The sequence below is a fragment of the Lepisma saccharinum genome, chromosome 6, assembly GCF_977018435.1.
Source record: "Lepisma saccharinum chromosome 6, izLepSacc3.1, whole genome shotgun sequence".
NCBI classification, from domain to species: Eukaryota; Metazoa; Arthropoda; class Insecta; order Zygentoma; family Lepismatidae; genus Lepisma; species Lepisma saccharinum.
In genome coordinates, this window is record NC_139234.1 from 71,009,717 (window position 1) to 71,025,257 (window position 15,541).

General features: G+C 37.0%; 1 protein-coding gene across 2 annotated transcripts in view; it reads right to left on the reverse strand.

Annotated features, from left to right (window-relative positions):
* LOC145988863 (uncharacterized) overlaps positions 1 to 15,541 on the reverse strand; it is a 173,860-nt gene that overhangs the window by 53,992 nt on the left and 104,327 nt on the right. The gene's annotated exons all lie outside the window — the stretch shown is intronic.

Below are 15,541 nucleotides of genomic sequence, written 5' to 3' on the forward strand. Positions count from 1 at the left end.
TTTCTAATCGATTTGTCTTCTGTATTGTACTCTCTAGGCTTCAGGCTTCGCAGATAGCCTAGAATACACGCCCCTGACTTCCAGCTTAAGACCATCTTAGCTGAATTGCTAAATGAATACATCTAGTCGCATGTGATCTGCGGATGAAATTAATCAATGGAACGACTAACATACAACCTATAAAGGGGCAAACTACAGAGAATAAATATATGTAGAAAAGAATGAAAAAATAAGTAACTACTATTCCCAGAAAGGGTATAAATATGGTATATCTTCTTAGGTTGTATGTTTAATTGAATAGTTTTGATTGATTGATTGACTTGTTGTTTTAAGACCACTTTATGCACAGGAAGGCTAATCGGGACTAGATCTACACTTCTAGTTTAAAGTGAGATCCGAAACAGCCTCTACCAGGTATCAAACCCGGGAGCCCTTGATTAAAAGGCAACGATGACACTATGCCATGGGAAGGCCCTGAATTGAATTCAATTGATTGAATTGTTGTTTTAAGTCCACTTCATAAACAGACAGAGGCGCAACCATGATTTTTTGTCTGGGGGAGCAAGTACCAGAATAAACATACCAATAATAATAATAATAATAATAATAATAATAATAATAATAATAATAATGTTAATAATAATATTATTATAATAATATTAACATTATTATTATTATTATGATTGATTTGCTTTATTTTACTTCACTTCTCGTGCCACTTTTGGCTAATTTGAGAAGGTGGGGATGATGAAATTGATGAATGGACACTCACAAACATCCATCCCAAGCCGGGATTTGAACCCGGAACCAACATTATTATTATTATTAGTAGTAGTAGTAGTAGTAGTATCAAAGATGTTATTACCCTTGTAAATTATGGAAAAAGGGGGTAGAAGTTGGTGCTAAAGCATTTTGTTCGAACAAAAGATTTGAATTTTTTTTCAGCACGTTCCATTTGACATTAATAACACAGGCCTGCAAATGAAAAAAATACAAGGGAAGTGATAGGTGAACTTTATGTATTTTGTGGTGCTGAGTTCAAAAAAAATAAAGAAAAATGTCTATCACGTCACGTTTTTCATGTGTAGTGTCGTGCGTGTGCTGATACAGTGACAAGTGGAAACTGCATCACAAAAACAATTGTAACTGGTGTTTTCCTCTGTGCATTTCGTGAACCATGGCTTCGAGTTCGAGACGTTGTGAAAATGTGCCAGATGACTTTTGTTACATATGCGGCGAATATAGTGCTCTTAAACATCGCATGAGGAGCATTACAAACTATAAGAAAACTTTATCTTTCATATTTTGGCATGAAACTCGGAGACCAGGACAAATCGTGGGCTCATAAAGTGTGTGTGCAGTGTCTCAATGATCTACACTTATGGCTCAACGGAAAGAAGACTGCTTTACGCTTTGGAATTCCTATGACATGGAGGGAGCCGAGGAACCACTGTGATGACTGTTACTTTTGTGCCTGCCATGTCCGTGGGTATAACCAAAAAAATCACAAGCTAATATCTTTTCCTGAGAACATTCTATCGGCCATACGCCCCATTCCTCATGGACCTGATGTGCCAGTGCCTTTGCCTCCAACTGAATTACCAGTCATCTCTTCAGAGTCTTCAGACTCGGAACATCCAGACGGACAAGGCTCCGATACCGAATATAAGCCCTCTGGAGGCGATTCACCCCAGCCCTCCTCTCAGGTTGAACTTAATGATCTGACTAGAGATCTGGGACTTTCGAAAGAGGCAGCTGAATTGTTGGGCTCCAGATTGAAAGAAAAACATTTATTGGCCAAAGGAACCACGTTTTATTGGTACAGGAATCGAGAAAAGGACTTTGTTCAGTACTTTGAGGAAGCGGAGAACCTGGTCTATTGTTCTGATGTTCCCGGATTGATGAGCAAATTTAATATCACCTACGATAAAGATCAATGGAGGCTGTTTATAGATTCATCGACAAGGAGCCTGAAAGCTGTCCTTCTTCATCACGGAAGCCAGTATGCATCTGTACCAGTTGCACACTCGGTACATTTACAAGAACGCTATGAAAACCTGGCTCTCGTCCTCAACAAAATAAAATATGCCGATCACAGTTTGCGGTGATTTGAAAGTTATCTCCATGCTTCTTGGTCAACAAGGTGGATATACAAAGTTCCCATGCTTCATTTGTGAGTGGGACAACTGTGCAAAGACTCAACATTGGGTCAAGAAAGAATGGGCTAAAAGACAAAATCTTGAACCAGGCACGAAGAATGTGATTCGGAACAGCTTAGTTGACCCAAAAAAAGTATTGTTACCCTCGTTGCATATCAAATTAGGTGTAATGAAGCAATTTGTCAAGGCTATTCCAAAAGATGGCGATTGTTTCAAATACCTGTGCAAAAAGTTTCCAGGTTTATCCGCAGCCAAGTTGACAGAGGGAATCTTTGTTGGTCCAGATATCCGCAAGTTCATGAAGGATAAAGACTTTGAGACTAGCATGACAACAAAGGAGAGAGAAGCTTGGGTTGCCTTCAAAGATGTGGTCAGTAAATTTCTGGGGAATTACAAGGATCCTGACTATAAAGCAATTGTTATGAATATGCTGGACAAATTTCAAGCGTTGGGTTGCTCCATGAGTGTCAAACTACATTTCCTTCACTCACATGTGGACTATTTCCCCGAAAATTTAGGAGTAGTCAGCGAAGAACAGGGTGAAAGGTTCCACCAAGATATTAAAGATATGGAGCGCAAATATCAAGGACGATGGGACAAGAACATGCTCGCCGACTACTGTTGGATGTTAACACGAGAGAGGCCTGAGATTGCATATAAAAGAAGAACGTCAAAAAGAAGTTTCAAAGGCAAAAGGGTACGTACGTAAATATAAACTTTGTTTGTGTTTGGTTTTGTTGTTTGTTCAGTTTACAATTTGTGTCAAATGTTCATGTACACATACATTGCTCCTCGTGGTCAATCGTCTATTTTATGTACGTTACCTTAACAAACACAAATGAACATAATACGTTGGTGCTTTTTTTCTAGAAACTTCACCATAATGAGATGTTAAAAGTGTAAACGCAAGGGAATTTTGTGTTTTTCTCTCGACCAGAGGCAGCTCGTGCGATATGGCAACAGTGGTTTTCTTCCATTTAAACCTATAAAAAATAAAATCAATTGCCAATAAATCAATTTGCATGACCAAGCATCGATTTTACATAGATTTAAATGGATCAAAACCACTGTTGCCAGATAGTGCATGCAAAATTGTTAGCGAAAATTCCTTTTCACATAGGATTTTAGCAAAAATATTGATATCGATTTTACAAAAAATCCTGACGTGATGGAAAAAAATGGAGGTCATTTTCGAAATCAGCACACCCAATAACATAAAACTCAGCGAACACGTCTCTTGTATTTTTCAACAACTTCAATTTCGCAGGCCTGTGTAATGGAAAACAAGCACACAAACTATTTTTGAAAGACAGAAAAGGCTTGATAAATGCATTCTAAATATAATTATTTTTTACATTAACATGTATAACTTTCATGCACGATATATGTTTCACATATTTGCAACATGGAGCAACGTGGACACTAAATTGTGTCCGTATTCCAAGTTTCTTTAATAATATTATATACAACATATATTATTTAAATACATTACACAACCAACTCATCCATCTCACAATAAACCAACAGCAAAAATTACATAAATTGTCTCTGAAATGTGCACGCTCCCTTTCCTTAAAACAATTGTTTAACAAGATGAAATTGGATGATGGATCAGTGCTTGTAAAAGCTTTTCCCTTGGTTGGCATACTTCCTTTTGTTTGAAACAAGTCCGCTAAAGAAGTACAAACAAGATCTGGAGATTTTATTAAAAATAAATATTTCCTCAAAATATCTTCAGAAGAATTCAATTTCTCTGTTTCCCAAGGATAGTGGTGAAAAAGCGGTATATAAAATGACATTTTGGTTTTAAAAATGGGAATATAATCCCAAACTTGATTTAAAAACTGCACTATTACACAAAATAAACATATCCCTTCTAATAGCACATTTATGTCCTTACCAGAATATTAAGTTTATTTCTGTATAGAGGGTTCATTTTTGCTTCTCAAATATTTACAGCAGAATTAATCAATTTTCCGTGAATTGCATAACTCACAGGATACTTCAGACTTCAGAAAGTGTCACATCGGTATATAAACGGTAAATTTCGTGTTTAACAGTCTATTTCGCATCATTTCATGACAAAACAGGGTAGGAAAATGCACCTCACACCATTCAGAAACATGAAAAATTAACGTTACAATGTGTTATTTCACATTTCATGTTTTCGTCAATAAAACAAAATATGCATGCCTCTACTAATAGCATAAACAAGGGGTTAGAAAAAAAAATAACCGTTCCGTCAGTTGGCGTTCATCATACTGCTAAAAAAAAAAAGAAGGTATGGCATTATAAACTACAGGTTAAGAGTTGGTTTGATTTGGTGTTTTAAGTCCACTTTATGCACAGTATGGCTAATCAGGACTGGACCTACAGTTTAAAGTGGGATCCGAACCACTTGTGCCCCCACCGGGTATTGAACCCGGGACCCCTTGATTACAAGGCAAAGACGCTACCACTGCACCATGGGGGAGGCCCTACTACTACAGGTTAAGACATTTACATAAAGAAGAGAAGACTCAAAATTCTATTATCACCTCTGGTATAGAAATTTCTACCCACTGCTCTTGGAAGGATGTACAGTATTGGATGATTTTTTAGCTTAAAGTATTTTTAAGAGTTCAGTTGTATTTATTTACTGAAAAAATTCTACATCTTTATTTTGGCAGCAATGTTAACTCATATGATAACATATGTTAATTTAACCCTCATCGCTATTCACTTCATCTGATGTCATGTTTGCTAATATGTAAATTTTCTGAGTGAGTGAGTGAGTGAGTGAGTGCGTGTGTGCATGTGTGCGTGCGTGCGTGTGTGCGTGCGTGCGTGGGGACACACACACACTGGAGAACTTTAATAAATCTCTCCCTCCCTCTTAGTTAGATTGGAAGGTAGTTGGAAACACTTCATTACTCCAGTATTTTGATAAGAGAGTGAAGGGGAGGAAGATCTTTGCAGATAAGACCACCCATACTGTGAGTCACTGAACCTGAGGTGTAGGTAGGCTGTATTCACGTAAACTTGTTTCCTGGAAGTTTTCTCTTGGAGTCATCAGACATCCACTTGGTAGTTTATGGAAGAATTTTAGGTGTTCCTTCCTCTGCCTGTGAGAGTGTGTGAGTGCACCAACACCTCTTTCTTCTTAAGTTTCACGTATTTCTATTGCAACAATTAACTGCTGTCATGGAAATGAACCAGGTTAGCAATGAATAAATAAGGAAGGATAAAAAAATACCAAAATTCCTGACATGAGTTTCTTCTCTACTCTTGATTTTTCTTATTTAGTTTGAGTTTTAAGTCCACTTTTATGCACAAATAGCCTACTTAGGACTGGACATACAATTTAAAGCAAGATCCGAACCACAATGTGCCTCCACGGAGTATCGAACTTGGGACCCCTTGTGTACAAGGCAACAACGTTACCAAGATAAAATAAAAATGTTTTACATTCTGCATATGTGACAGTATTCTTTGGATGTTGTCTTGGGTGTATCTGTTAACCCTTTAACCCTCACTATTTTGAAGGATAAAACTAGTTAAAACCGTGATTTCTGACAAGTAACGAGGAAATAAAGTTACAGAATGCGCAATAGTTTCGCTCGCATTTTTTGGAGAGAAAAAAAGAATGGTATGCAAATCTATTCTACGAATGATTAAGTTGTTGTGTCCCTTAACTGCATTTTGCAGACTAACGAGGCTCTGGCATCTGGGCTCATGCAGTGGCGCATGTGCTCTGTCCTATCCATATTTGTTTGTGATTCTTATTTCACAAATTTCATCACCTTTAATCCTAATCTTTGTAATTATCTAAAAGTGGCAGAAAATCAAATCAATCAATCAGTGTGTGACTGCGTTTTTCACTTTTATTTCTCTTCCTGATCGAAAAACAATATTCCACAGATATAGCTAATGCATCATGTGAATTATTTTCCAACATCATCGTATGCTTAATCATTCCTTAGAGCATAGACTGAACTCTAAGTGATGCTCTGCACTGTTCGCCCTTAGTGCAATCGACACATACGAACTGTTATAGTCTGATGTCAAGGAACAAATTTCTTGTATACATTAAAAAGATCCCGGCCTCCGTGGCAGAATGGTTAGCACAGCATGCTACAACACAACGGGTCCCGGGTTCCAGTCTCGGCCTTGGCATGGGTGTTCATTGTGAGTGTCCTTTCATCAATTTCTTCATACCATCTTTCATTCCCATCGCCGCGATTAGTCAATGGTGACAGAAAAGCGAAGGAAAATAAACCAATTCAAATATTTAGAAAAATATAGCTGAAGGGCTAACCCAATCTAAACATATATAAAATACAGTAATTACTTTGTTTGCATTGCAGCCTTTATGGCAGAGTGTAGCTGCCTTAGAGTCATAGGTTCGAATTAGCTGTAGGCGTAATGCATGGATAGGTTTTGTGTTTGTTCCGTCATGCTTATGTCTTTTATCCATTCATCACTTATCCTCGCCGTCAATATTAACCTAGAGAGGTAGAAAAATGTTCTGAAAAATCACGAAACTACAAAAATACTGTGACCACAAAATGTATGAATAGAGAACGATAAATGATATTGCGGATGCAAATTTCTATTCCTTTAGTAACCGTTCAGTCTTAAATTTCATGGACACAATGATTTTCGTGCAAGGAAGTGTTTCTTCCCCGGGACTTCAGCCGGTCGACGTTTACTTGTAACATTTAGTAACATTTAGAAGTGTATGTATGAATTCTCTCATCATCAAATGCAACACATGTCTATGGTGATGTGTATTATTTTCCTTTTTATGGGGGGTCAATATAGTGTGACAATAACCGTGTTTTGTGTTGGTCTGTTTGTGTGTGTGTCTCATAATAATTAATTCAACGCAGTTCCATTGCAATTAAATGCATTCATGAAATACGTAATAATCACTTTCCAGGGAAGGGCTGTAATCCTTTTGCACTCAGTTGAATTACTAAACCATAGTAAATAATGGGATGAAATCTTCCTCGAGGTTGCAATTAAGCAAATGAGAGAAAAGTAATAAATAAAAATATAAAATGTGAAAATTGTGACTTTGAACACTATATTGTATTTATACTTTTGTTATTTAACGTCGATTTTCTATTATTTTTTGCGTCAGGATGATGAGGATGAGCGATGATTGGATGGAACTGATGAAGTGATGCTGATAAAGAACACCCCCCCCCCCCCCACCTTTTCATGCTGAGTCTGGGATTTGAATCTGGGAACTTCAGTTGCAAGATCTCAATATTGTTCAGTTCACACAAAATATTTATAAATGACGTGCATTATTTATTGACTTAATTTTTGCAGAATACCATACTATATGTCACATTCCTAGTAATGTCTTACTGTAAAAGTTGAAGTGGACTAATAAAACTGGCTTTTACTAATTTTCATATTACTTAGACATAGAAATGTTTTGTGTGTTTGTTTATGCAATTTGCTTGAGTATTGAGTATCGTCATTTTCTACCTCTTGAAATTAAGGTTGACTAGAGATGAGAAGACAACCATGGCGGAGTGAATGTGCTTCGAAGCCAGAGGTCTTAAGTTCGAACCATGAATAAGGCATGGATGTATCTCTATGTTTGCCCCATCACATACATATCATCAGTTGCTCCTTAATCCTCATCACCACGGATTAACCAAGAGGCAAAGAGGCAACATAAATAGAAAAAAATGAAGAACAGAGACAAGGGAATGCACATATCGAGCCGAGTTGAGATTATGTGTTGCAAAATGGAAATGTGTAATAATAATGGCAGGAGCACGTTTAATCGTTAGGGCAGAACCATTTATCACACAATACAGGTGAAATTGTTGTTGGTTGACGTGAATTGTTAATCTGCCTAAACTCTTAAAATACTCTAATATCAGGTTTTCTGTTGCAATTATTAATTCAATTTTGAGGGCCTCCATGACCGAGTGCTTTTTGCATACTGCTCTATAAAACTGAAGAACCTATGTTTGAAGCTTGGGTAATATTTAAGAGCTTATGATGTTCGTTCAGAGCTAATAATAACCACAATAACAAAAAAATAATAAAAAAACGAAAAACAAACAACTAATATTCATTAATGAAGGAAATAAATTGCCAGCTCAGAATCTGATTTCTCAAAATGGACAAAAAATATTTCTTCCGAGGCAAAATGGCCATGGAAGGAAATGCTATGCTAATTCCTTGAGGATTCGTGGCTAGTATTGTTCTCTTGTGTAGCGCTGACGACCTTAACAGATGTGCGTGCAGCTCTTCCTTGTCTTGCATACAGTGTTTCCAATTCAATATCAGTGTTTGTATGGGTTTTTCGTAAGAGGTTAGGCTACAGTGATGCCTTATTTTAGAATTCCTTGTACACATGTATGTATACTTGAAGGATGTGGGGGGTGTCTTGAATCTGCTTCCACTACCACTCATAAAAAGGCACTGTTCGCCACTGAGTAAGTGACTGTGACACTAGACTTTATCTTTATGAAGATATGTAGTGGATTTACTTACAATATGGGCATGAAAATTATAATCTGACTTTCCCTGAGTTCATATAATGCAATTCCCTCTTATGGTACATTTAATATTAATACATTTAATTTTTGCTATACGACGCACAGTTTTAGAAGTGATATCGGGCGGAGCTACAAAGAGCGTGTCATTGGCGACCAGCCAATAGCAGGAGTGCAACATTGTACAGTTAGGAAACGGCGGTGTGCAAGTTGGATGCTGTGTTCTGTATTTTTCTTGCGCGCAAGAAGTTTTCATAAAACTCGCCACTTTAAGGTTCATCATACGATGGGGCACGACATTTTTAATCTGTCTGTCCAAGTCCCATGAATTTCCGTCGCCTACAGCCGGAGCTATCGTTTGTTGAAGAAAAACGGGGGGAAAAACGTCTCTCTACACACACACAGTGACCCTTTCGTTTTCCTTCTGTGTCCCGTTTGTTTTTTCGTTGCCACCGTGTTGATCCTGTTGAGTTGTGTCTTGGTAAAGCTATGGGTGTCAAATTCGGCTGAATATATACAATGTCCCTTCATTGTCGTGGGCTTTCACGAACATTGCGAGTTTGAGTCACTTTCAGTTCAATGTTTTCGTAACAAGGACTGTGTAAGATAATTTTACTCGTCGGCCATGGAGAACAGTTCTGAGAGGATTCAATACAGTCCTTATTGATTTATTTTACTTCGCTTTTCTGCCACTTATGGCTAATCGCGAAGATGAGGATGGGTGATGATATGATAAAATTGATGAAGGGATACTTACCTATTCCCGGGATGGAATTCGAATCCGGGACCCCTGGCATCCTAGCTCGCTGTGCAATACATCCCTTATGTTCGATAGTTGTGCAAGAACGTGTGTTCAGTGAGTGTTATTTAATATTGTCGCGCCGGCCCCATGGTGGAGTGGTTAGCATATCGTGCTACGACGCTAGGGGTCCCGGATTCGAATCCCGGCCTGGACATTGATGTTTATGAATATCCATTCATCAATTTCATTACATCATCACTCATTTCCATCTTCGCAATTAGACAAAAGTGACAGAAAGGCGAATTAAACTAAAGCAAAACAAATCAAATTATTAATGTCGCTCTCGAAACCTAGTACTAGTTGTACAGGCAGCAAGGGTAAAATATTACGTTCACAAAACAGAAATCTTATTTTTGAAGCAGTGGCGGCAATTGGGTTCCAAAACCGGGGGGGGGGCAAAGAAAATATATTTCCCTTTGCAGATAAGGGGCACCAAAGTGGCGAGAAGTGGGGGGACAACTGCCCCCTCGCCCCCCTAATCGCCGCCACTGTTTTGAAATGTAAAATGTATTCTTACTTCAAGGAATTTGCATCGGAAGAAGTGCGTGCTGAAACAGTATTTTCTCATAGTCGAGAACTTACGGCTAAAGCGTGTGGTGTATGGTGCATACTGTGTTGCGTATTATAAAACAGGTTAAACTATCTATCTACCACAGAAATCTGTGAACTCCTATTCAAATCTCCTGGGGAAACATGCCAGAAATCAGAAACGAGAGAGATGATGATGGCTTTGCAGTTCCTTTACAATAAATAAAATACCTTCAAACTTCTTTCAGGTATGAGTTTCTCTTATATGCTGCAGTGCTATGATATGATACAATCCTGTGTAGAATTATTTACTATATATTTCATTGTACGCATGTATCACGTGCATGCATTATATATAAAAAAGTTGAATATTAGACACAACGAATTCTTTGTGTTTCTCTTCCGCTAGCAGTAGGTTTGGCAACAGCGCGAGAGCACTGGCTGCGTATTGGCTGAACTCATTTTCCTTCTAAAAGTGTACGCCGTATAGTCAACGTTGAAAAAAGAAGTCTTATATTTGTTCTGAATCATTTGATTATTATCACAATTTGTCCATGTATTCTCTATGTACAACAATATTACAGCAGGAAATTTGTCCTTTGGGTTCAGACCAAGATTTCAGGGCTTAGTAAATCCTGTGCAACAGTGTAGTTCAACTATTATTTTTCTTGACCATGTAAGACCAGTTGCGGCTTCTGTGCAATGTATTTTGAAAATTTTGCTTATAATAGACAGTATTTTTACTGTTGTTTAGCTGTTAATAACTAGTACATGATGATACTGTTCTTTGGGACAAAAATCTAAAATAAGTCCCAGCATCATCATCTTTTTTGGTTTTGTGAACAGTCTTCATCAGTAAAAATACAAATGACAGAAATGCAATATTTTTTTTGCTATGCATGTTGACAATTATGTTAGCCAACAACACTGGAAATATGGGTCTATAGGCGGAAATTTGTTCATATCTTGGAATTATGTGGGCAGTGGTATACCCTCCCAAGAAGTGGATGGGTATTGGTGCTGCAGTCATAAAGCATAAATAGATCGCAATACACAATTTTTAAGACATATTTTAAAATTTATAGTGCATACACAGTCCGACAATTAAGTAATGAGACTGATTTTATTTTATTCCATATGTGCATTTTATCTATGAAATAATGTGTTCATGGTGTAGTGTTGTCCATAATGTACAACCTGGCAACACCTCATGAACTTGCGATGTGCATGCTGGGAGTTATGCTGTGAAGGGAGTGTAAGGGTGTCGTCATGTAATCGCCATGGAGTAGTGACTGAACATCAAGTTTCATCAAAGACATTCTGAAAACTGTTTGCGGGAATAAACATTTCTTGAATTCCATTGTTGTGGAGATTGAAACGGAGCATTTTCGCTATGATCCTCCTACAAAACGAAAAATTATAGAATGGGAGTTGCTAAATTTACCAAGAGGCAAGAAAATGCAGCTTCAAAAATCAAAGGTGAAGACAAAGTTGTGTGTTTTACAACAGCAAAGGGATTGTTCATCATGTATTTGTTCCAGAAGGTGAAACTGTAATTGGCTATTATTATCGTAATGTTCTGAAGGATTATGAAAGAGAACTAACCGTGTCCAACCTCAGTATCCTGAAGCAGGCAGTTAGTTACTGGTCCACGATAATGCACGGTGCCAGCGAGCAGTGTTTGTCTATGTATTCCAAAAACAAGTGTGTTCAATTAACCCTTCTACTCTACTGATTTACCCCCTGTGATAATTTTAGTTCCCAAAAGTGAAGTACTTATGATGAACACAGGAACATCCAACAGATTGTGATGACCAATTGTGAAGTCATACCACATGAAGGCTTGCAGATGTCGTTTCAATCATGGGCCAACCGTGCCAATTGCTGTATTGATGCACGAGAGATGTACTTTGATTAACAAACAGGCAATGTTCAAATATTTTGTTTCCTTTTCATTTCATAACGACTGTCTCATTACTTAATTGTCGGACTGTGTATTTTCGCATTTTAAGTGCATATAAATCTGCCCCCTAATAATCACATGTCACAAGTCACATGTCACTTGTAGAAATTATCTGATGTATCAGAGAAGTTATTATTCACAAATTGCTATGTTCCTTGTTCTTCAGGGTTTATATTGGATTAACTATTGGTGTTTACAAATAGCCTTAACCATACTGTACATAAACTCTATTATTGCAAATACATAGTTGTAATTGGCTTCAATATAATATTCCCTCCAAGAGCTCTGCATGCTGGTTTTTAGCTGTCCTTTATTTACTTTGCGATATGCAATAGCGAGGCCATAAAAAGGGAAATAAATCCTCTATTACTGATGTAGAAATAGGAAGAAACTAATATACCCCGTACCGACAGCCATCTGCTAACTACAGTGCTGCTGAACATTGAGAATAAAGGTGCATGCAGGTGCGTGCACTCCGGTATAGCAAGGCTAGCAGTGCTGACACATCATAACTGTTAGAAAATCACTTTTTAACTTTTAGTTTTTTATTATTTCTTCAGTGTTGCCTCAACAGAATCTACCTGCAAGCCTCCAAGGTTCGTCCTTCTCAGATATGGGGCCATCAACACCCTCTCGTGGCATGCTGACAAAACATGTGCGACACACAACACCAGATGCAAGCAAGGCCTCGAAAAAAGCAACAGGCGACCTGGAAGGATCCAATGGGAGGGTACGTTATGTGCAGGGAAATTTTGTTTCCCAATGGGTAAGGTGGAAAAGAGCCGGAGTGCCATTGTTTCAGTGTTTTGATGTCCTCAGTGTTGCAAACTGCACGATTAAATGTCCAAGCATAATCTATATTGTCAGCGATGTAACATATTCACCAAACTAGTTAAAATTTATATTCATAAATAAACTATATAGTTTCAAAACACAGGAGAAACACAAAAATATGATTGCTAACATACGGATTACATATTCTATGTGAAGATAAACGTTTCAGAGTTTTTCGTCTATTAAGACAGCTAGCATGTCCATCGACACATCTGCCAAATACAGTTGGTAAAACTCGCTGGCCCCAGTTACACTTTTTTTCAAGCACTTTGCGAGGTGTTTTTTTTGGCAGATCTCTAAGGGGAAAAATGAATGTCTTGGCGAATTTGGTCATTTTTATTTTTTGGTATCTGCTTCCCCAACAGAAAATGTCACTGCATGCCACTGGGTGCATGTGTGTGTGTGTGTAAATTGTACGTAACTTCACATTTGCTTTCCTGTATTTCGTGCTTAAGAGCCCGTATCAGCGTCGCTCGAAAAAAAGCAGCGGACAGATGTCATTTATTTTATCTAGTCTTACCAATATTGATTCCATTTCCCCCTTCGAAGGCAAATCCATTGAATGGGAGAACTTTGCTGGAGGGAGGGGTTGGGCGAAGCAGACCACCAGGTTCCCTGTCCGCTACTCTCCCCCCGCTCAAGAGTCTGACCATAACAGGTTTCCTGTTACAAGACAAAACTTTTTCCGAGTGTCTGAAAGAAGAAAAACCATAGACGAGAAAAACACACATTGACGAACATCGCAATACAACTGAGAGCCAAGGACTATTTAGGGGAGGCGGGGTGTCCAGGGAGTCCGAATCTTCTACGGGAGACTTACGAAGTACTAAAATTAAATAATGTAAATATGCTTGTTTTGTTTAGCATCTGTCGTATAATCGAGAGACGTGTATTTCCGTCAAACATATTCTAAGGGAAGGATTACATTGGGGTCAAACAACTTTGGATGACTGTATCAAATAAGATTTATGCACACCACTACTTAAGTAATATGATTAAATATTAAATTAAGAGATTTTCATTTCGTCAAATGGATCTAACATCCTTTTTCGTTATTCAAACAATATTCAATTCCTTATCTGTTTCACAATCACCTTGCGAGGGCAGTTGTTTTTATACAAATTGAAGCGATCTGAACTATTCATGAGCTAGATAATGAATATGTGCGGCTATATTCCTATTCATATGCCGTCTTTTTCCCATTCATGTAATAACAATATTAATTAATATTTTAATTATTAATTTAATATTACAGTTATTTTAATTTGTTTTTATTATTAGAAGAAGGTACCAACATCATAGGCGTGCGCAGACTCTCTAATAAGGGGGGGGGGCAAAAGCCTTGAAAATTCAGTCAGATCGGGAAAGAAAAAAAGAAAACCTCATTTTATCTCACTGTTTTAGTTTTTTGCATTGATGTGATATATATATATATATATATATATATATATATATATATATATATATATGTGTGTGTGTGTTCGAGCGCGCGCGCGCATGTATATATATATATACTAGGTATTAACATATTATTTAAATACATTACGTAATCTATTCATCCGCCCCTTAACAAACCAACAGCAAAAATTATATAGATTGTCTCTGAAATATGGAATAAAGAAGAAATCCCTCAACAGTGGAAAGAATCCATAATTGTTCCTGTGTTTAAAAAAGGTGATAAAATGAACTGCAATAATTACCGTGGAATTTCTCTACTCTCAACAACATATAAAATATTATCTAACATTCTTTTAACAAGACTAACCCCATATGCTAATGAAATTATAGGCGATTATCAATGTGGATTTAAACGTAACAGATCAACTACAGATCAATTTTTTCACATCAGACAGACACTTGAAAAAAAATGGGAATATAATCAAAATGTCCATCAGCTATTCATTGATTTCAAAAAAGCATATGATTCGGTCAAAAGAGATAAATTATATAATATATTAGTAGAGTTTGGAATACCTAAGAAGCTTGTTAGTATGATAAAAATATGCACCAGTGAAACAGAAAGTAAAATTTGTGTGGGTATTAATATGTCTGACAAATTTACAATTCATGATGGGTTAAAACAAGGAGATGCATTATCTCCATTGCTCTTTAATTTTGCCTTAGAATATGCTGTTAGGAAGGTAAAAGAAACTAAAGAAGGACTAAAATTAAATGGTGTGACTCAGTTGTTAGCATATGCAGATGATGTAGACTTACTGGGGAATGATGTGAATACAATTAAGAATAATGCTAAAATATTTTTCAAAACTGCTAAAGAGATAGGTTTGGAAGTTAACAAAGAGAAAACTAAATATATGCTTACAGGCCGAAACCAAGTGTTAGGTAATAATCAACATCTAATTATTGATAACAACTCGTTTGAACCAGTTTCCAAATTCAAATACTTAGGAGTAATATTAACAAATGAAAATTATATTAAAGAGGAAATAAAAAGTAGGCTTAATTCAGGAAATGCATGTTACTTCTCTCTTCATAAACTTTTGTCTTCTCGTTTAATATCTAAGAAAATAAAAGTTAAAATATACAAAATAGTAATTTTGCCTGTAGTATTATATGGATGTGAAACTTGGTCCCTTACGTTGAAAGAGCAACATAAATTGAGAGTATTTGAAAATACGATCCTTAGGAAAATCTTTGGACCCAAAAGGGATGAGGAGACAGGTGAGTGGATAAGGTTACATAATTTAGAACTACATAATTTGTATTCATGTCCAGATATTATTAGAAT